The sequence below is a fragment of the Lissotriton vulgaris genome, chromosome 1_1 (genome assembly GCF_964263255.1).
Source record: "Lissotriton vulgaris chromosome 1_1, aLisVul1.2, whole genome shotgun sequence".
Lineage (NCBI taxonomy): Eukaryota > Metazoa > Chordata > Amphibia > Caudata > Salamandridae > Lissotriton > Lissotriton vulgaris.
This window is the reverse complement of record NC_141685.1, coordinates 1161360307-1161380073: the sequence shown is the minus strand read 5'-3', so window position 1 is coordinate 1161380073 and position 19767 is coordinate 1161360307.

Below are 19767 nucleotides of genomic sequence, written 5' to 3'. Positions count from 1 at the left end.
TTACATACTATTAGGTATTCAATTAAACACTTTTTAGTTGTGTAATTCATCTTTTTACAGTTTAATTTTAGGAGTGGGTTGTGGGGATTATAGGTGTAAAGGGGGTGAAGTTAATTGCATTTTATGTGTTTTAATTTGTTTTGTAATTAATATTTGTTTAATTGATAATTAATTATGGTAATTATGCAATTTTTTTTTCTCGATGTGGGTTGTGAGTTGTGTGGTGTTATAGGGTAGTAAGTACATAGACTAAATATATGTAATAATTAATGTTTTTTAATAATTAATTTCTCAATGAAAATATTTGTTTAACATTTTTTATTTGTATTTTATTTTATATAATATTTGTAGGTATTTGTTATATGTATTAACATTATAATATGTTTGTTTTTATTTTTTAATATTACATATATTTCTATTTTTATTTTTAACATATTTAGATATTTTTTTATTTTAAAAAAATGTATTCCGATGATTATATTTTTCTTGTTTTTTAACTGACTTGAGTGAGAATAGTAAATTTGACCTCTCCGCAATCCAAAACTTTGGAGTGGGAGTAGTACGTTTTATCCACCTTCTATCCAACACTTTCCCTACTATTGCACTCACTGGAGTGGGAATAGTTATTTTGACCCCTTCCTTATCCAACCCTTTCCTTACTGTTGCACTCACTGAAGTAGGAATAGTAATTGTTACCCCTCCACTATCTAACACTTTCCCTACTGTTGCACTCACTGGAGTGTTAATAGTAATTTTTACCCTTCCTCTAGCCAACACTGTTCCTACTGTTGCACTCATTGTAGTCGAAATAGTAATTTTTACCCCTCCGCTATCCAATACTTTCCCTACTGTTGCACTCACTGGAGTGGGAATATTAATTTCTGCCCCTCCTCTATCCAACACTTTCCCTACTGTTGCACTAATTGGAGTGGGAATAGTAATATTTACCCCTTCGCTATTCAACACTTGCCCTACTGTTGCACTCACTGTAGTGGGAATAGTAGATTTTATCCCTCCGATATCCAACTGTCAGACTCTTACTTTTGTTTCTGCAGGAACCCCATGCAAGCCGAAAGGTCCCAACTTCCCCGGTTCACTATTGTACCAACTGAGTCAAAGCAACTACAGTAAACTAGGGGATGAAGGGAAAACAGGGAAGGAAGATGAAATTGTCCCATGACGTTCCCCACTCACGGACAGGACCAGGCAGCCAGGAGAAATCCCTACCAGAAAAGAGACTGAATGGGCGAGTATGTGAAGAAATGTTGACTTAAATAATAGTATTGAGGTAAGATGTATCACTCTAAAGTACCTGACTAGTTCCCTTCTTCCACTAGTTATTGACAGGTTATTCAAGTGGTTTCTACAAACTTTGTCTACAGAAAAGGAAAGGTGTCAGGAGGGTTAAACACCAACGTAGTGAAAAGGAAAATAAAAGAAAAGCAATGGCGCCCACCTATGTACTACTAGGATTGGCCCATGATAACAGAAACCCTGAGGAAAAAACGAAACCCTTAGCAGCTTGCTAACACAGCGTAAAAACATACTCAGTATACAGGCTATTCTAAGTGCCTCCTTAACTTTAGGAAGAAGTAATGTGGAATTCCTTTATTTTACAGGGATGTACAGGGATGAGCTTGTTCAATCAAAATAAGGAAAAGGAAAAGACCAGATCTCCAAGGAGAAGGGTCCAAAGTAGATAAGTGTCAAAACAAAGTTATAACTGTAATCTTTGGCAGCGCATTACACTATGTTACCGTAAATAATGGATTACTGGTTTCTCGTGTCTTTTCTCTTTGCAGGAATGGAGAAGCTTCCAGATGGTGATACAGACGTTAATTCAAGAAGCTTGGGGCAGGTGCCGCAATAGCCGACAAACAGGAGCGCCAGGAACTCGCCGGGAGATTGAGACGTGGAGCCAGGATGACGCGGGCAGGAGACGCAATGAAAGCAGGAAAGGAACAACCGGATCCCGACGAAGGTCCGGAAGGACTACAGGTGAGTAACTGAGAAGCAAATATAAAGGATCTCGGACATTAGAACGTGAAGCGTTCCAGTATGGGATCAGAGGAGTTTTATACTCATTTGCCGGTGCCCCTGTACATGACGTAGCAGGACCTGCAATCCTGACAGTACAACCCCCCTCTACCCCTCCAGAGGCTTAGGTTTCTCTGGATAGCTTTAATGAAAGAGACGTAACAAGCGAGGGCCAGGCACATGACTTTCAGGCTCCCAAGTGCGATCCTCAACACCCTAAGCTTTCCAATGTATGAGGATTGTAACCTGCGTCTACCCCTCCTTGAATCAATGATAGCCTGGAAATCATATTCAAGTTCTTTATCAATTACCACTGGAGCCGGATGAGTAGGTATATTCATACCAGCCACCACCGGATTTGATGAGGAGACATGGAAACAGGGCGTATCTTCATTGTAGCAGGGAGGTCTAGTTTCATTGCAACAGGATTGCTAATTTTACATATTTTGTAAGGGCCAAGAAAACAAAGTTTGAATTTACAGGATCCCTTCATGGTAATGTTTCTGGTAGATAACCATACTTCATCTCCTATTGCATATGTAGGTTCCACCCATCAACGGATATCTGACTTTTCCTTATTTACAGACTTAACTCTCTCTAGGTTCTCTGTTGCTACCTTCTGTATGTCATGCAGATTTTTCACAAAGTCAAGTACAGCAGGAGCAGGATGAGAGGGAGGAAGAGGTAACAGCATGAATCTGGGGTGAAAGCCACAATTGCAATAAAAGGGAGAATAGTTAATGGAACAGTGACAGCTGTTATTATAAGAAAATTCAGCTATCCATATGAATGTGTCCCAATCTGATGTAGAATGCAAACGCTGACATCTTAGATATTGCTCTAAACATTGATTTACTCTTTCGGTCAAACCATCCATTTGAGGGTGATGGCCAGAGGAATACCTGATGTCAATCTGCAATAAGGCACCCATTCCTTTCCAAAATTTAGAGAACAATTGGGATCCCAGGTATGACACCAGAATAGAGGGTAGGCGATGTAATCGGACTTATGTTGTACAAAGAAGGAAGACAAGTGTTTGGATGTAGGGATTGCCTTCAAAGGAATAAAATGTAACATCTTGGTCAATAGATCCACAACGATAACAAGAGTTGTATTTCCTTGTGAAGTCTTAGGCATGTCAACAATGAAATCCATAGAAACAGTATGCCATGGACGGGGGGGGGGTTAAAGGGTTCAGTAATCCTGTAGGAGCCTGATGAGATGCTTTTCCTTGTGCACATGCATGGCATGTTTGAATGAAATGCTTGGCATAGTGTCAAGTACCTTGTTCTCCACAGAAGCAGAATGAAGCTACTTCTCAATGCCCGCTCTCTACGGAACACACCGCCTTTCAATGTGGCTGCTCCAAAAGGGAGAAAGGGGATGGGGACAGAGAAGAGACAACTCTGACTTCGACCTGCACTCTCTCTCACTTCTTCTATTGAGTCTTCATTCTTCTGACTATGTAAACGTGTCTGCAGCTGGGAGTTCCTAATGCACAAAAGGAGATACAAAGGCACAGTAAAACTACACTTTGCCTTCCCTACAAACCATTATAGGTGACTAATTTTCTGCTCTTCCCTACCAGGTGTGGAAGGAGCCTGTGCTTTTCTTCTATTATAGTGAGTGGTAATATCGGCAATATATTTTCTGGAGCTGGGAGTACCTAATGCACAGAGGGGAATACAAGCCAATGTAAAACCACACTTAAACTTCAGTGCTCACAATTATGGCTGATGAAAGGTATGCTCTTTCTTACCAGGTGTGGAAGGAGATTTGCTTCTCTTCTATTAAAGTAAGTTGTAAGTAACTACAGTATTACAGTTCATACTGTAGTTAGTACGAGGTAAACTCATTTCATTAGTGTCAATGTCTCTCACTGGAAATAGATTCTTTTATCACTATTAATATGTAGGTTAGTGATGATCTGGCTTGGATCCAAACAGTTCGGCTTCAAGGAAGGAACGTGCAAAAAGGCACAGGGTAGGAAAGGAAAGGTAGGAAAGAGTAGGAAGGAACGCTAGGGAGGCAGAGGTTATGTGTAGCACAGAACTGGTGATGCTTATCTAGTACCCCCCTTTAGTTGCTTGAAGATCACTCCGCAATACAATGTTTTAGACACTGGAAATGACTGGCTTACTTGACTGCTGGAATGATGAGCTCGAAGCTTGGGGATGGCCTTCTCATACCCACAAGTGCTGGAACTCTGCATCACACCTTCTTGTGCTCCGGAAGCTGCAGACTCAAAGGAGCTCAACTGAAATTAGCTGAGACAGTAATAAGGAATCTGTAAGTTTATTCACCTACCCAGAGAAACTTCGGTGAACGGAAATTCCGAACCCTCCTCCTCACAGAATTACTTAGGGGAATTAAATAGATTGAAAAGGGGGGCCGAAGGATTATTCCGTAAACCTAGGAACGAGAGAGGAGGTCTCCCAACAACTAGGGTACTACAAAAGCGATACGCTTCCCTGCTAAAAGCAGATAAGGGGGAGCGTCTCCAAAACAAGTTTTCTCCTTACGGATTCAAATTGAAGTGCGCAGAAGAATGCACACTCTCGAGACTCGAAATCACGAACATCGCGAGATTACACAATCCCTTCCTACTATCTACAGAATGTCATGCAAACTTGGTGGCCATCTTGTAACATGTCTTTTCCCCTACAACATATAAATCCACAGATTGACACAAGAGGGTTTTACTAGGACCCTATGACTCTTGTACCTACTTTTTACCAGATAAATGGTATTAACTTGATTCCTGACACATAGTTAACCATGTTAGGCTACCAAAAGTGTTTTTTGAGTAGCTCTAATGACTTGTGGACCCGGGATGCCCAGCGAGGGAATGAGCATGACACCACTCTAATGCTTGTTGTTGTAACTGCTGTGTAGGTACCACCAACCCCGCTTCCCCTTGAATGTGTAATAGGTTTTGATTTTTAGTGGCATTATGTGTTTGTTCTAACGCCTCTACTTCTGCAGACCTTTGTGCTTCTTCAACTGCCGTTAGGTATTCCTCTTCAGAACAAACAGCGCCTATAATATGTTACCTCGCTATTATAAGGGGAGGATCACACTGGGATTCCTCAAGTTCGTAGCCTAAACATGAGAGGGCGTCTGCTTTCCCATTCTAGTTCCCTGCCTGAAAATGAATGACAGTTGTCTTATAGACAAGGCTCTAGCTGATTTGAGGCATTGCAAATTCTGGTGGTCAGTAAGCACTGTTACCCTGTGATTTGCTCCTAGTGAGTACTGATGCCACTCCTCAAAAGCTTTCTTAATGGCCAAAAGTTCTTTGTCACCCACAGCGTAATTCTGCTTGGCAGAAGTCAATTCATGTGAATAGTATGCGACTGGGTGAAGACACCCTGTACTTGTGTTTGTTTGTGAAAGAATTCCTTCCACCGCCATTTTTGAAGCATCGTCCTAAACAACAAAGGGACAAGAGGGATCCAAATGTGTTAGTATAGGCGCTTGAGTAAAGACCTCCTTCATCTTGCAAAAAGCCTCCTCAGCTGCTGGGGTCCACAGATAAGTAGCTCCTTTTTTCAATAGATTGGTTATGTGGGAGGCTAGATCAGACAAGCCTTCAATAAAGCGCCTATAAAAATTGTCAAAACTGAGGAAACTCTTTATCTCTCTCACATTTTTGGGGGATTGCCAAGGAGTTATGGCCTCCACTTTCTGAGGGTCTATGACAATCCCATGGGCAGATAGAATGAACCGTAAAAAAATATTATTGAGAGGTATGAAATTGACATTTGTCTAATTTGCAGTACAGATGATTGTCCCGCAATCGCTCAGGGATACTCCTAACATGTGCTTCATGCTCCTTGACTGAAGAGAAATAAATCAGAATATCGTCAATATATGCAATTGCATAGAAGCCCAACATGTCCTTTAGTACTTCGTATATACAAAAATGAAAGGCAGACGGGGCACTGCACAGGGCAATTGGCATCATCAGGTATTCATAGAGGCCAAACGTGATACAAAAATCTATCTTCCACTTATCCCCCTCTTTGACTCTCACTAACTGCTGCATACTCTTTCTTAGGGGCATTTTTTACCTGTTTGGAGCTGAACTCTTGCTGCCTGTTCTGCCCTGTCTCCCTCCCATCGCCGCAGCTTGTGATCTCGCGGCCGCTGAGCGGAGGGAGACCACAACTCCCAGGCTCCCCAGCGCCGGAAGTGTCAATCGCCATGTCCGCGCCCGGAGGCGCTTTAAAACCCTCTGCAGCCCCCGCGTCGCAGGACCGTGCGCGGGCCAAACTGGGCTAAGCCCGGGCAAAGGGCGGGCCCTCTGTGGCCCTCAGATTTGATTTGATTTGATTTGATTTTTCTATTTGTATAGCGCGCGATTGCCGAGGGCGTCTTGGAGCCTCAGAGGCCAGAGGAGGCGGGGCTGGTCAATTCCCCTTCCCCTTCTAATACAGGCTACTCGGGACTCTGTAACATAAGGTACATTGAACTTAGTTTCAGCATTTACTGGTCTATTGCCACATTGTTTTTGGTTTACTTTTACTACTACTGACTACCCTAGTCTACACAGTGAACGAGTACGATTTCAGGGAAGGAAAAATCCATACATAGCGACATTAGTGTTCCCTCTCTGCTTCAAGATGCTACAACGTTATCTGAGTTTAGCAGGTCATATAGTAACAAGGATTCTAGTATAGATCCTGTATTAGAAATGATTTCAGATGAATCCTTGATACATAATCCTCTAATGTCCAATCTAAAAAATAAATCTCGAGTCCCAACACAACCTAAAGGGCATACGTTAAAGAGAAAGAGGGGGGGAAACAGACACAAGGGCAGGCAGGCGAAACTACCTAAGACTTCCCGACACCCTCCAATAAACCATTTAATCGGAACTGAGAATACAGCTTCAGTTCAGACACCTACGCCCTTTCCCCCAAACCAATAGTTAATGGGAAATATCGAAGTTCTAGTGAAGTCCTTATTACTCCCACTGGTGGAAAGAGTTAAAAGGTTAGCTGACCACTTGGGGTCAATAGAAGCTGCTATTACCTCAAACACAGTTTTATTAAAGGATCTAGTAGATGATAACAGGAAGAAAACTCTAACAGTGAAACCCAGGACGCATAATGTAAGTAAGGCGAACAAAACACTAGAACCCCCACAATCACTGCCTGATAAAACACCAATTCCAACGAAGATAAGCAGTGACCTAAAAACACCTAGGACGAAAGGACCCGTTGGACACGTAAATAGGTTAGAGGATATACATGGAAACAGTGTTAGGGAGAATTTAAATATCAGGAACCATAATGGCCCCAATTTACAAATAGACTTGCCGCCAGAAGCGGCCCCTTATGTTGCGGTACTGACAAGGGTCCCAGAATTGAAAACAGGGAAAACTGAAGGGTATCCCGAACTCAAAAATAAAGTTATTTATTGGCTAAGGAACAACAGACCACTACCCCCCCAACATCAATGGGGAAATCCTGCATGTGAGAAGGCTTAGATGGGTAGGACAGAGGCCTAAAGACATTCAGGGCGATGTCATAATCATCAATTTTAGGGACCGCAGGGTTATTCCGTACCTTAACGATTGGTACCATGGGAGCGGAGGGGAGGGGATCCGGATACATGATCTGAGTTATTTCTATCTATCCTAGGTCCCTATTACCCCAGCAATCAAGGTCAATGAATCCACACCAGAATACCTTGGGGGGCTCAATTATCAACATCCATACCTCAAATCGATTTGCTGCATTCACGGGTTTGGATGGGGTAGATTGACTTAACAATGTAATGCCCACAGCCCCACGTGTATCAAACCACACTGATTCGCCAAATGTTTTCAAGGGCCCTTCACTCATCGTCTCACAGTCAAAGGTGGGTCTTAGTAAATGTCCGACCAATCCAAAACCCTCCATACAGGAAATTCTAAGAAGTGGGTGTGAGGGGAGGTTGGGTGAGGTAAATCATGCAGCTAATATCATCTCGGCCACTGTTATGATGCCCCCTGCAGATGGAAACTTTGATAACAGCACTCTAAAAATGTTATCAAATGAAAATAGTAAGAGTAAAAGTTTTTTTTTAACTAGCTAGTAGCCCTTTAAAAAATATTTACAAAACTAAATATATGGGCATCATAAATTCCTTGTTAATAAGCACGGTTTCGAACAACCCTGCTGAAATTGCTAGCCCCACAGTGGGGTCTAAATCATACTTAGTAATACCATTAACAAGCATCCCCATAGTTAATTCTGGGGGGTGTCAATTGCCTATCTGTCTTGCGCCTTCAGAGAGAAGTGTAGAAATCATCTTACCAGGGGCCACTAACAACGGCCCCATCATAGAGGCGCACCATTCAGCAGCATCATAAGCTGGAACGTGGCGGGTCTGTCTGATAAAATCAACAGCCCAATGTGGCGAGCCGTGGCATTAAAACATGCCATTGTATGTGTTCAAGAAACCTGGGCTAACAAGGAATTACATATTTTGGGTTACAAAACATTTTTTACCCCAGCTACGCCCAGTCAAAGTGGCAGACACAAGGGGGGCTTGTGCACCTACATTTCATCCACTGTTGGATCTCCAAATGTTAAGTTTTTTTCTGATGAATTTTATCAAATAATAGTCACATCTTGGGGACTTTTACAAAACATGACATTGGTGAACTTCTATAATAATATTCCTTCTGCATCAACAGAGCTTGCCATAAATAACTTCCTGTTAGATCTTATTAAAATTGAGGAGCAAATGGCAGGAGATATGGCCCTGTTATGGGTAGGGGACTTTAATTGCCCTCTCTGTCCCCGAGGAGCAGCGGGTATGTGTGGGATGGGGGATCTTAATGAGGGGGCCCGACTCATTTTTCCCATTCAAAACTAGGGGAGTTGTTCAACTTCATATCTTCTCATTTTACTTTGTCATATATATTAATGATCTTTGCACCCCCGCTAAATCATTCAGACCCACCTTTAAAGGGAGGGGTTGCAATTCAATCATCGATTTTACCCTCTTATCATCTAGGTATGCAGGGGTTGTACTTAACTGGGATACCGTAGATACCGCACTTAGTGACCATTATCCCATCTCTGTAACCTTGAAGCCCAATGATCCTGCCTTAAACCGAACAAAAAATATCTTATACATTGTAACACCAACTTTAGCAAGCAGAAATGGGTTTTGTATCAAATGGGACAAGGTGGTGCCTACGAATTTCATTCAGACACTTGTTGGGAACATTTATTAGGATTTTAAAATTTGCCTCACCAATGAAGGTGACCCTCAAAACATTTTTGATTCAAATATAAAAATTTGCTCCGGAATAAAACATCTATTGACCAGAGTACCTCGCAATCCCCCAAAGGAGACCCAGGGATGGTTTAATGGGAGCTGTACTAAGGCGCTTGCCGATTTAAAGAAAGCACTTCATTCCTGCCCAAGGTCCCGGGAAAATATCCAGACGTCGCTATCGGGCTGCCATAATAAATAGGAAAAAAGAGTTACAAATGTTGGCGTGGTCGTTCCTCCACGAAGCTTCAGAAATGAAGGATAATACAGACTTCTGGAAGGCAGTTCACGCTCCGTTCCTGCAAGATAATCAGGGTCCCCCAATAAGTTCTAGCCATCCAAACAGAATCCTGGGTTACACATTTTGAAGGTCTATATAATAAAACAAACCTCCAAGGAATAATGCCTAAAGATCCGCAGGAACTGGTGGAACATAATCCAAGAAGTTCTTTCCCACTGGGCATCCAGTTCCACCACGAGGAAGTGATTAAGGCGCTCATGGAAAGCCCGTCGGGGAAGGCTCCAGGGCTGGATTGCGTTCCAATAGACGTATTTAAGTCTATGCCTGACCTACGGGCACCCATGCTGACATTATCCGATATTGGTCTGGACAATCAAATTCTTACGTTCATTAAAGAACTTTATAATGGGGCAGGTGCATGTGTCAGATTTGGCAGGATGGGCGAGTGCTCTGATATGTTCCGGATTCATAGAGGAGTAAGACAGGGGTGCATACTAGCACCCCTGCTCTTTACTCTATATATTAACAAGGTAGGGCTTCATCTTACTGAAGTTTATCACGACTACCCCACAGTAAATGGGACATCTATTCCCATACTCCTTTACGCGGACGACGTGGCAATTATGTCCCAGACTAGGATTGGTCTACAAAGGGCGGTGGTAAAATATTCATAGTTTATGAAAATTAGAGGCCTCCGCGTGAATGTTTCTAAAACATATACCATGTCATGCGGAACTAAAAATAGAAGGACGCCCTGTCCAATCATTCTGGATCGTAGAAAGGTAGTGCTCATTGACAGATTTTGCTATCTTGGTATAAACTTTGAAAGAAAGGGTTCATGGAAACCAGCTGTAACCGTTAGGGGCCTCGTGTTTTCTAGAGCCACGGGTGCCCTGATTAATTTTGCTAAAAAGCTGGATGGAAGGCCAATCAGTGAACTCCTTCAGATTTTTAAGGTCAAATGCATCTCGACAGGTACTTACGGGCCGGCCTCTGGGGGACTGAGCAAGTGGATATTATCCAACGCATTGAAAATCATTTTCTACGCTATTTATTGGCAATCCCAAAGAGCACTGCAACTTATGTGGCTCACACCGAAATAGCTCTGGCATATATTTCAGACATTATTAAATCTTCCCCTGTCTTGTTATGGCATAACGTTTGGGTTAACCCAGAAACCTCCCTGAACAGAGATGTATTAAAGGAGTGCTTGGCATTAGATGGAGTTGGTAACATCAAATGGATTAGCTATGTTAAAGACCTATTGACTGAAATCGGGCATCCTGAATACTTTTCCAACCCAGATAGCAAGGTGAATGTGTCCAGAACAGCTCTTAAAAGACTCCTCTTACAGCACCTAGAGAGCAAAAGATGGCGGGTAGAAAAGCTTAAGAGAACGGTTATGGAACACCATTTGATTACTGCCACCAAGGGGATACAGCAGTATCTTTTGATTGAACAACCCCATTTTAACCGTATGCTTTTGACCCGTTTTCGCACAGATACCTTTTACAGATTAATACGTTTTCCTCAGTGTAATGACTGGTCAAGAGATAAAAGAATCTGTCCTTGTGACGATGTTTCTTACCAGTCTAACATCCACTGCATATTCTTTTACACCTTCTACAGCTATCCGAGGGAAAGATTGTTAAAACCTTTACTTGTATCATGGGACCTGTGAACCTGCAGAGGAGCTTATGATAAACTAAAATCCTTAGATAATGAACGTACCATTGGAACTGTATCTACCTTTTTTAAGGCAATTGTAAGATCTAGAAACACGATGTAAACCCAATATGGTTTGGAATGTGCCTAGTTCATGGAACGTGTAAAAACTATAATGAACTTTCTTACTGATCTGTTGTATTATATCATGATATCTCTTGTTTTTTATATTTTTAACAAATATCGCATATTTTTAATAATGTTTTTTAATGTAGTTAGTTATCATGTACCGGAATCAATTTTTTAAAAATGTTATTACTTGTATGCTTTTATGATTCTGTTTTTACAAATCGAATAAAGCTTATCGATTGATTGACTCTCACTAACTTGTAAGCTCCGCGTAAATCCAACTTAGTGAAGATTTTAGCATTCTTTATTTGATCAAGTATGGAGGATACCAACGGTAAGGGGTACGGTTTTTTTATTGTCACATCATTGGGGGCCCTATAATCGATAAAATACCCAAAACCTCCCTCCCGTTTCGGTATGAAAAAGAGAGGTGAGGAGGCGGGTGATCAGGAAGGTCAAATGAAACTGATTTGAAGCATCTCATCCAAATACTTGCGTAAGTATAAATTCTTTTATTCTGTTAATGCATAGATTTTGCTACAGGGTATTCGTGCTCCAACCACCAAATCAATCCTACAATCATAGAATCTATGTGGTGGATGAGTCAATCCTACAATCATAGAATCTATGTGGTGGATGAGTAGTGGCTTTTTCCTTGTCAAAAATGACCCTCAGATCTTGATAACAAGAGGGTAATTCTGACGATTCTGGGTTTGTGATCACAGCTACCTCCCCAAGGTTGACTCTGTTAATTTCTGTAGTGGATTTTACAATACTCAGAACTAAAAGATAATGATAACTCCCCCCAATTGATAAGAGGGTTGTGCTGGCGTAGCCACCAAAGGCCTATTATGGCAGGAAACTGGGGAGATTTAATGATGTCAAAGGAGATAGTCTCTTGATGTGTTTCTTTTATAACAAGTGTAAGTTCAGAGGTAGTGTGTGCTACAGGGGCTGACTTAATGATACTGCCATCTATGGTTTTAACTACCTCCCAGGAGGTTTTGGTAACAAAAAGAATATTCTTGGTTTTTGCCCAACAAAGGTCCATTAAATTACCTGTGGCACCTGATTCTACCATGATGTGTACTTCCAAAGCCTGTTGTACCCATTCCAACCGGGATGAAAGAAACAAATGATGTGGGGAAGAAGATATAGCGTTATTTTGAACAGTGTTGTGATACAATTAACCCGGACCCACCCGAAATCTATGCCTCTTCAGATTTCGAGCTTATTAGTTTTCCAGATTGCCTCTTTTCTTAGGTTTCACAGGTCATTCTCTAAGGAAAAGCCCCTGTTTTCCAAAGTATAGACATAATTTCTTATCAGACCTTCTCTTTTTTTCTTCTTCACTAAGGGGGCCCCGTATGCTTCCTATCTGCATAGGTTCTTGTTCTACTGCCTTTTCAGTGTCCTGTTTTCTCTCTTTGTATACTATAGTACGCACTTCTGAGCAACCCTTCTCTCTTTTCCTTTTATTATGTTGGTGACCTAATTTCACCACCAAATGAATAAGGGCATTGCATGACTCAGGGGGGTCAACAACTTGTGCTAATAAATCTTTCAGTTCATCTTTCAAACCACTACATAACAGAGCACTACTTTTTCTCTCTGGCCACCTAGCTTCAGCTACCAGTCTGTTAAAGGTGGAATTGTAGGTCATTGGATTCTTTGTTCCATTTTTCAAATTTAGTAATTCTGTATCCACAGACTGCATAAAAGAGTTCCTATCAAAGTTTTCTTAACTCTTCCTTAAAAGCTGTGTAATTGTGCAATACTGTGTAATTCCTCTTTATGAGGGGGGTGGACCCGTTTCCTGCTGTTCCACCTAAATAAGAAAGCACAAACACCACTTTAGCCTGCTCAGTGGAAAAACAAGCAAGACGCCTTACACATGAAATGGAGTTGGCACTGGCTGATAAGGGTAGCAAATTTGTTAGGGTCCCCCATAAATCTTTCAGGAGGAGCTGTGGCGATTACGAGGATGAAGGGGTTGCATTCCAGCTATGTAATGAAAACGGGTATGTTGCACAAAACTACAACTCCCAGACTGCCTTGGGGGAGACTCGTGTGTACTAAGCCCCTCCTTTCCCAGAGAAAGGTGCTTGTCAATTGTTCCTGCAGTTCGAGTCAGAGGAAGGGCGGATGGTGTTCCCCGCCGGATTCCAGCGAGAAGAATTACAGCGTGTAGGAGAGAACTTTTGTTTGGTGCCTGGTGGAGAAACGGAGATCTCCAAACGGACTTTTGTATAGCCAAGAAGGAGTGCGGGCTCGCCTCCTTTTCCTTCGAGATTTGTTTGCCTGGACACTTGAAGGTGTGGTGCCTGTCAGAGTAGCCGCGGCGTTTAATTTAGCGCGTGTCAGCGCTAAATGACACGTGAGTAAAAACAGTCTTTATTTTTGTGCGCGTTTATAAAGAAACGCGTGCAGATTACAGGCTGATAGTTTAAAGAGGACAAGGGATCCGGCGCGGCTGCGCAAGGTAGATACCTGAATAGAGTCCGAGAGTGTTGAAGCTAAACTCAAGTTTCAAGTTGGATTGTCAATGACATTTGAACTGCCTTATGGGAAATGAAGTCCAAGTTGTGCTTATAACAACTATAGGAGAGAAGAGATCAGTAGTATATCTTGTTTATCATTTTTGTTTAGTTCAGTTAAGTTAAATTGTGGAGGAGTCGACTGTCCAAGACTTTGGGACTAAATCCTATTTGCTAAAGGACACTTTGAAGAGGAAGGGATCTAAGTGTTAACCTTCCATTGAAGTCCTGTATAGAGAAATTGTGGTGAGTGATATCATAATCCCAAATGATGGTAGAGTGAAGTATTTCGTGGACCTGAAGGGTAATTGTGTGTTTGTTCACCTTTCAGATACCCGTGAAGGTGTTACAGAACTGTCCCTTAGACCCAGTCCCTCTCAGAGAGTAACGAAGAGAAGTAAAACCACATCCACGTTCTCCTCCAACGCTTCTTCTCTCCTTTTTTCCCTTCTTGGCACGAAGTCAGACAGAGGTACATCTTTTCTCTGTTTGGGGCCGTGTGAGAAGGGAGTAAAGGATCTAGCATCTGACATCGTCTCCGCTGGGCCAAGAAAGAAGGTTAGTGGCGTTTATGTTCCTTGCGCTGCTGCCAGTCCTGACAGGAGCCAAAGGAATAGAAGGAGGAGTAGTCACCTGTATTACAGGGACACCTGCACTGGAGGAATGAGACTGGGTTAGAAACTGAACTCCTGCACCTCCAGCAATTGAGAGGTCTGCAGTTTAGGATGAATACAGTGCAAGTTTCTTGCAGTGCCTGTCAGTGTGTTCAAAACGTATTCAGAATACATGGTCATCCAATCCTTAGCCTCTCTGAAGAGCACACAGAACAATGGTCATTTATTTATTTATTTATTTATTTTGAAAGTTTTATATAGCGCGAACAAGATCTTCGCAGATATCAGAGCGCTTTACATAGGAGAGGTGCAGATATACACAGATACATCTATAGTGTTAAAAGTACAGTGAAATGATATCATAAACAATCAAGTAGTCAATTTCAAGGTCAAACAAAAGCAAAGGGTTCGAACAAGTAGTACAGATGAGCACTGAGTCTTTGAAGTTGATCCCCAGTAGTGGTTCAAGTGCATTTAGCCATGAGGATCGCTTTTACTTCTTTCTTGAAAAGTATGGTAGATGGGATGAGTCTGATTTCAGGGGGGAGTGAGTTCCAAATCCTGGGAGCCATTCCTGAGAAAGAGCGTTTGTAGGTTTTTTCTTTGCGGAATCTTTTAGGCTTTAGCAAAAGATTGTTTGTGCCTCTAGTGTTTCTGGATCCTCCAGAAATCGTCAGCTTCTGAGCGAGGTATCTAGGTGAGCTAAGGTGGACAGCCTTGTGCGTCAAACAAGCGATTTTCAGGTGTATCCTGGCTTCAAAAGGCAGCCAGTTCAGGGATTTGAAGTCAGGGGAAATGTGTGAGTGTTTTTTTGATCCAGTGATAAGTCTCGCTGCGGCGTTTAAAGAGGCTCTTATGGGTGCCGTAGTAGCTAGGGGGAGACCGCAGAGGGCGGTGCTGCCGTATTCTATTCGAGGTATGACAAGTGATTGTACCGCAGTTTGGAAGTCTTTGGCTGGAAGGAAGGGTTTAAGTTTCCTAAGGGTGTTGATTTGGTAATTTGCTCCCTTAGTTGCTTTGTTGATGTGTTCCTGCATGCTGAGATTGGTGTCGAGTGTTATGCCCAAGGATTTCGCTGAGTCCACGATGGTGGGTTGAACATTGAGTGCCGTTAGGTGTTTAAGCCACATTTGTGCGGTAGTGATCTTCGCGGGAGGTGAGATCAAAAGGAACTCTGTTTTGAGGGCATTAAGTTTGAGATGATTAGCGGCCAGCCAGGATTGGGTGCTACTGATCGTTGAGTTCAAGAGCGTGATGTCATTGGGTGATTGAAGTTTGAGATAAAGTTGGGTGTCATCAGCATACATGTGGAAGTGTACATTGGATTCTTGTAGCAAGGTGGTGAGAGGTTCCATAACTAGGTTGAACAAAGTTGGGGATAGGGAGGATCCTTGTGGTACGCCTAGCGATACAGGTCTTGGCGCGGACATCAGGTTGTTGCTCTTGAATTTCTGCGACCTGTTATGCAGAAAGGACATTAACCATTTGAGCACAGTTCCAGATAGGCCCATTCTTGTGTTTAATAGTTCGAGTAAATTCTCATGTTTGACGGTGTCAAATGCGGAGGAGAGATCAAGGAGGATGAGGAGGCAGGTATCGTTATGATCTAGGATTTGGAGGGCGTCATCGATTATGTGAGTCATAGCAGTTTCAGTACTGTGATTTGCTCTGAAGCCTGATTGATGAGAGTTGAGAAGATCAAACTGAGTAATGTGTTTAGACAATTGTATTTGTACGTATTTTTCTAGCAGTTTGGCAAGAGTCGGAATGTTGGTGATGGGGCGGTAGTTGTTGAGGTCTGAGGGGTCGGCTGTAGGTTTCTTTAGCAAGGGTGTGACTTGTCCAACTTTGAGGGAGTCGGGAATGGACCCTTGTTGAAGTGAGCTGTTAATGATTTTAGTCCAGAGTGGAAGGAGCGACGGGGTAAGGACTTTGACAGCGTTAGCAGGAAGGGGGTCCGTGAGGTGATTGGAAGGTTTCAGAGTGCTGAGCAGTTTGCCAATTTCTTCTTCCGTGTAGGTGACAAAGGTTGACCAGGTGGCATTGTTTTTTGGTTTAGTTGGTGCTATGCAGTGGGGTTTGGGGTAGCGGCTTGCATCCATGAGTAGATCATTCTTTATGTTGTCAGTTTTTTGGATAAAGAAAGAGGCGAAGTCTTCGCAGGAGGGAGCTTCACCCATAGTGTTGAGAGGTTGGGGGTGTTCTTTGGATTGCGTTCGGATAAGCTCAAACAGCTTTCTCGGACGATTTTTGGCTAGGTCAAGCTGACGGCTGAAGGAGACTGATTTTGAGCGTTTTATTTTCCTGAAGTAGGCATTTCTCTTTTTCTTCAGGGTTTTTAGGTTCAGTGCAGAGGGAGCTGATCTCCAGGTGCGCTCTGCCATTCGCATGGCGCGTCTGTCGTCATTGAGACTCCCGTCGTACCAGGGATTGGAGATTTTTGCGGAGGCTTTTTTTAGCTGCAAGGGTGCGACTTCATTAATTATTGAGGACATAGTATTAAGATAGTGATCAGTCAAGGATTGGACGTCCTTAACGCCAGTAGGAGGAAGTAGTGAGTTGCAGCTGTTGGGGGGCAGTGAATTTGAGTTTAGTTTTTTCATGTCTCTTTTCCAGATTTTGGGCCTGGCGGATTGAACAGGGTTAAATTTAACTTTTTCATTGATGAAGAATGTGATAATATGATGGTCTGACCAGTCACAGGGTTGGATAGATTCGAGTTGGATAGAGGCTTCTTTGGAGATGATAAGGTCGAGGATAGAGCCTTTCTTGTGAGTTGGACTATTGCAGATTTGAGTGAGGTCAAGGGCGTTAAGGAAATTCTTCAGACCTTTTACCACCGCATCATTATGATCGTTCCAGTGGAGGTTGAAGTCACCAAGGTATATTTGGGTGAGTTGTCGCCCGGAGTTGGTTGAGATCATATCCATGATTTGCTGAGAGAAGGTAAGGCTGTCGCCGGGTGGGTGATAAACGCCGTGAAGAGTGCAAATCGGTTTGCCCTCACTGATAATATCGAGGCAGATGTATTCACAGGAGGTTGGGGAGGGTAGGGAGGGGGAAGTTACTTTCAGGACAGAGAGGTTGCGCCTGTGTATACATGCGATTCCGCCACCTTTTTTATTGCCAGTCCTGTCAAGTCTAGTGATGTGGTAGTTGGGGGGAACCAGAATGTCCATTATAGGTGTAGAAGATTCTGTTAGCCATGTTTCAGTCATGATGATTAAGTCAAGATCCAGTTTTAGGATGAGATCGGCGATAGCGAAGGAGTGTTTTGCGGCTGATCTGCAGTTGAGGAGAGTGCATTTGAGACGGGGTGTGTCGAGGGTGGAAGGGGGTTCTAGAGCGAGGGGGACTTTACTCAGGTTACTATGGATAGCTATTCTGTTGTTCAGTGTGGGGGGTCTAAGGGGATTGGAGTGAATCGTAGGAATGGCAGTGAGAGTGTTGGGTGTATTGCTATGGGGAGCTGGGTCGTAGGAGCGGAGGAGGGCGATTGTATCGAGGTCCGAGAGAGGATTACAGGAGCGATGGGAGCGGTTTTCGCGGTTGTGAACAGGGATTGTGGTCCAGTGCGGTGGGAGTCGAGTGCGAGAGTTCGCCACCCGGGTGGAGGTCCAGTTGGGAGGGGAGGTGATGGTGGAGGCGCGTACGGGCTGTCTGGGATGTGTGCTGAGTAATTGTTTGATGATGTGAATGTCTTGTTTGATCTGGTGGAGGGTGTTGGGTGAGGGGTGACTGGAGTGTGATAGGCAGAGTAGTTGTTGTTTGATGATGTGCATGTCTTCTTTGAGCTGGAGGAGGGAGGTCGTAGTGCAGTCCAGTGTGGGAGATGTGTTGGAGGTGGGGATGGGAGGGTCGGGCGTTGTGTTGGGGGTGGGGATGGGAGGGTCGGGCGTGGGTGACATCGGGGAGATGTTGGAGGTGTGGTTGAGGGTATTGGTGGTAGGCGGAGAGTGCAGGGTGGAGGATGGGCGTTTATTAGTGGTGAAGGGGGCGCATGTACGGTAGTGAGGGGTGAGAATGGGGGGGAGGTGGGATTGTATGTGGTTCTTTGTTGAGGAGTCGTAGTTGAAGAGATAGGGGTGGCGTGTTCTGCGTGGTTGGTTAATGAGTGGAGGTGAGGGCTGAGAATGGGGGGGGATAAAGGGTGGGGTTTATCTGTGAGCTTGTCGATCAGATGCTTAGCTTGATTAGGCGGGATGTGGGTGGGGGCTGTGATGTCATGGGTGAAAAGAATGGGAATGTGGGCTGGTGTATGGGTACGGCTGGTGTATGTGGGGCCAAGATCAATGTCAGTGATTGAGGGGTGTGGGGTAGCAGCAGTGGATGGGAGCATGGCTAAGGTGCCGGTGGTATAGGAGAGGTGCGTGTCGTTTTGGGGCTGCGCTAGATTAGCGGCGTTGTTGGTATGGGAAGTGGTGTCAGGGGTGAGCGGAATGGTTGTGGTATGAGTGGGGGTCAAGATGTTGGTGGGGGGGGTGCGGCTGGTGTGTGAGGGGGAGAGGTCTGAGTCTGTGAATGAGGAATGTGATGTGGCTACAATAAGTGGAGGAATGACTGTGGTGACGGGGGTAGAGGAGAGGTGCGTGTCGTTTAGGGGCTGAGCTAGGAGAGAATGGTTGTGATTGGGGGCTGTGAAATCAAGGGTGATAGGACTGAGAATGCTATGAGTGCTGTGAGTGCTGTGAGTGGGGGTCCGTGGTTTGGAGAGGTGCTGTACGAAAGTGGGGAACAGGTTGTCTAGTAGTTCCAGGTTCCTGTCTGTGGATTGGATAAGGACAATCCCGTTGTTATAGATAGTGATGGTGGTTCTGCCCGGGAAGAGTTGGGAAGGTGTGATGGTGAGTGTTCGGCCATGATCGGATTTCCTAGCATTGGAGACGGTGAGTAAGGAGAGGAACGTTTTTCTCCATTGAGCTCTTCGTGTGGTGTGGAAGATGATATCAATGTTTACGGCACCATTGACCGGTGAGAAGTAGGTGTCTGCAAAGGGGGTTTCAGGGTGGTACCTCAGTAGATTGTGTTTAAAGCGTTTTGCTGCGTTTTTGGTGAGTGCGGGTGGGTAGTTGATTCTATATGTGTGCTTGCCGATGAGCTCCATGTTAGGGTGACGGAATAGGTAGGGGCGTGTGGGTGCCCAGTAGTCGCCGGTTGCAGGGAGTAATAGTGACACAAGTAACAGCCAGGGTATATGAGGTAGTCGTCAATGCAAACAGGGATAAAAGTTGTAGCAGGAGCGGAATATAGATGCAGACAATAACTTCCC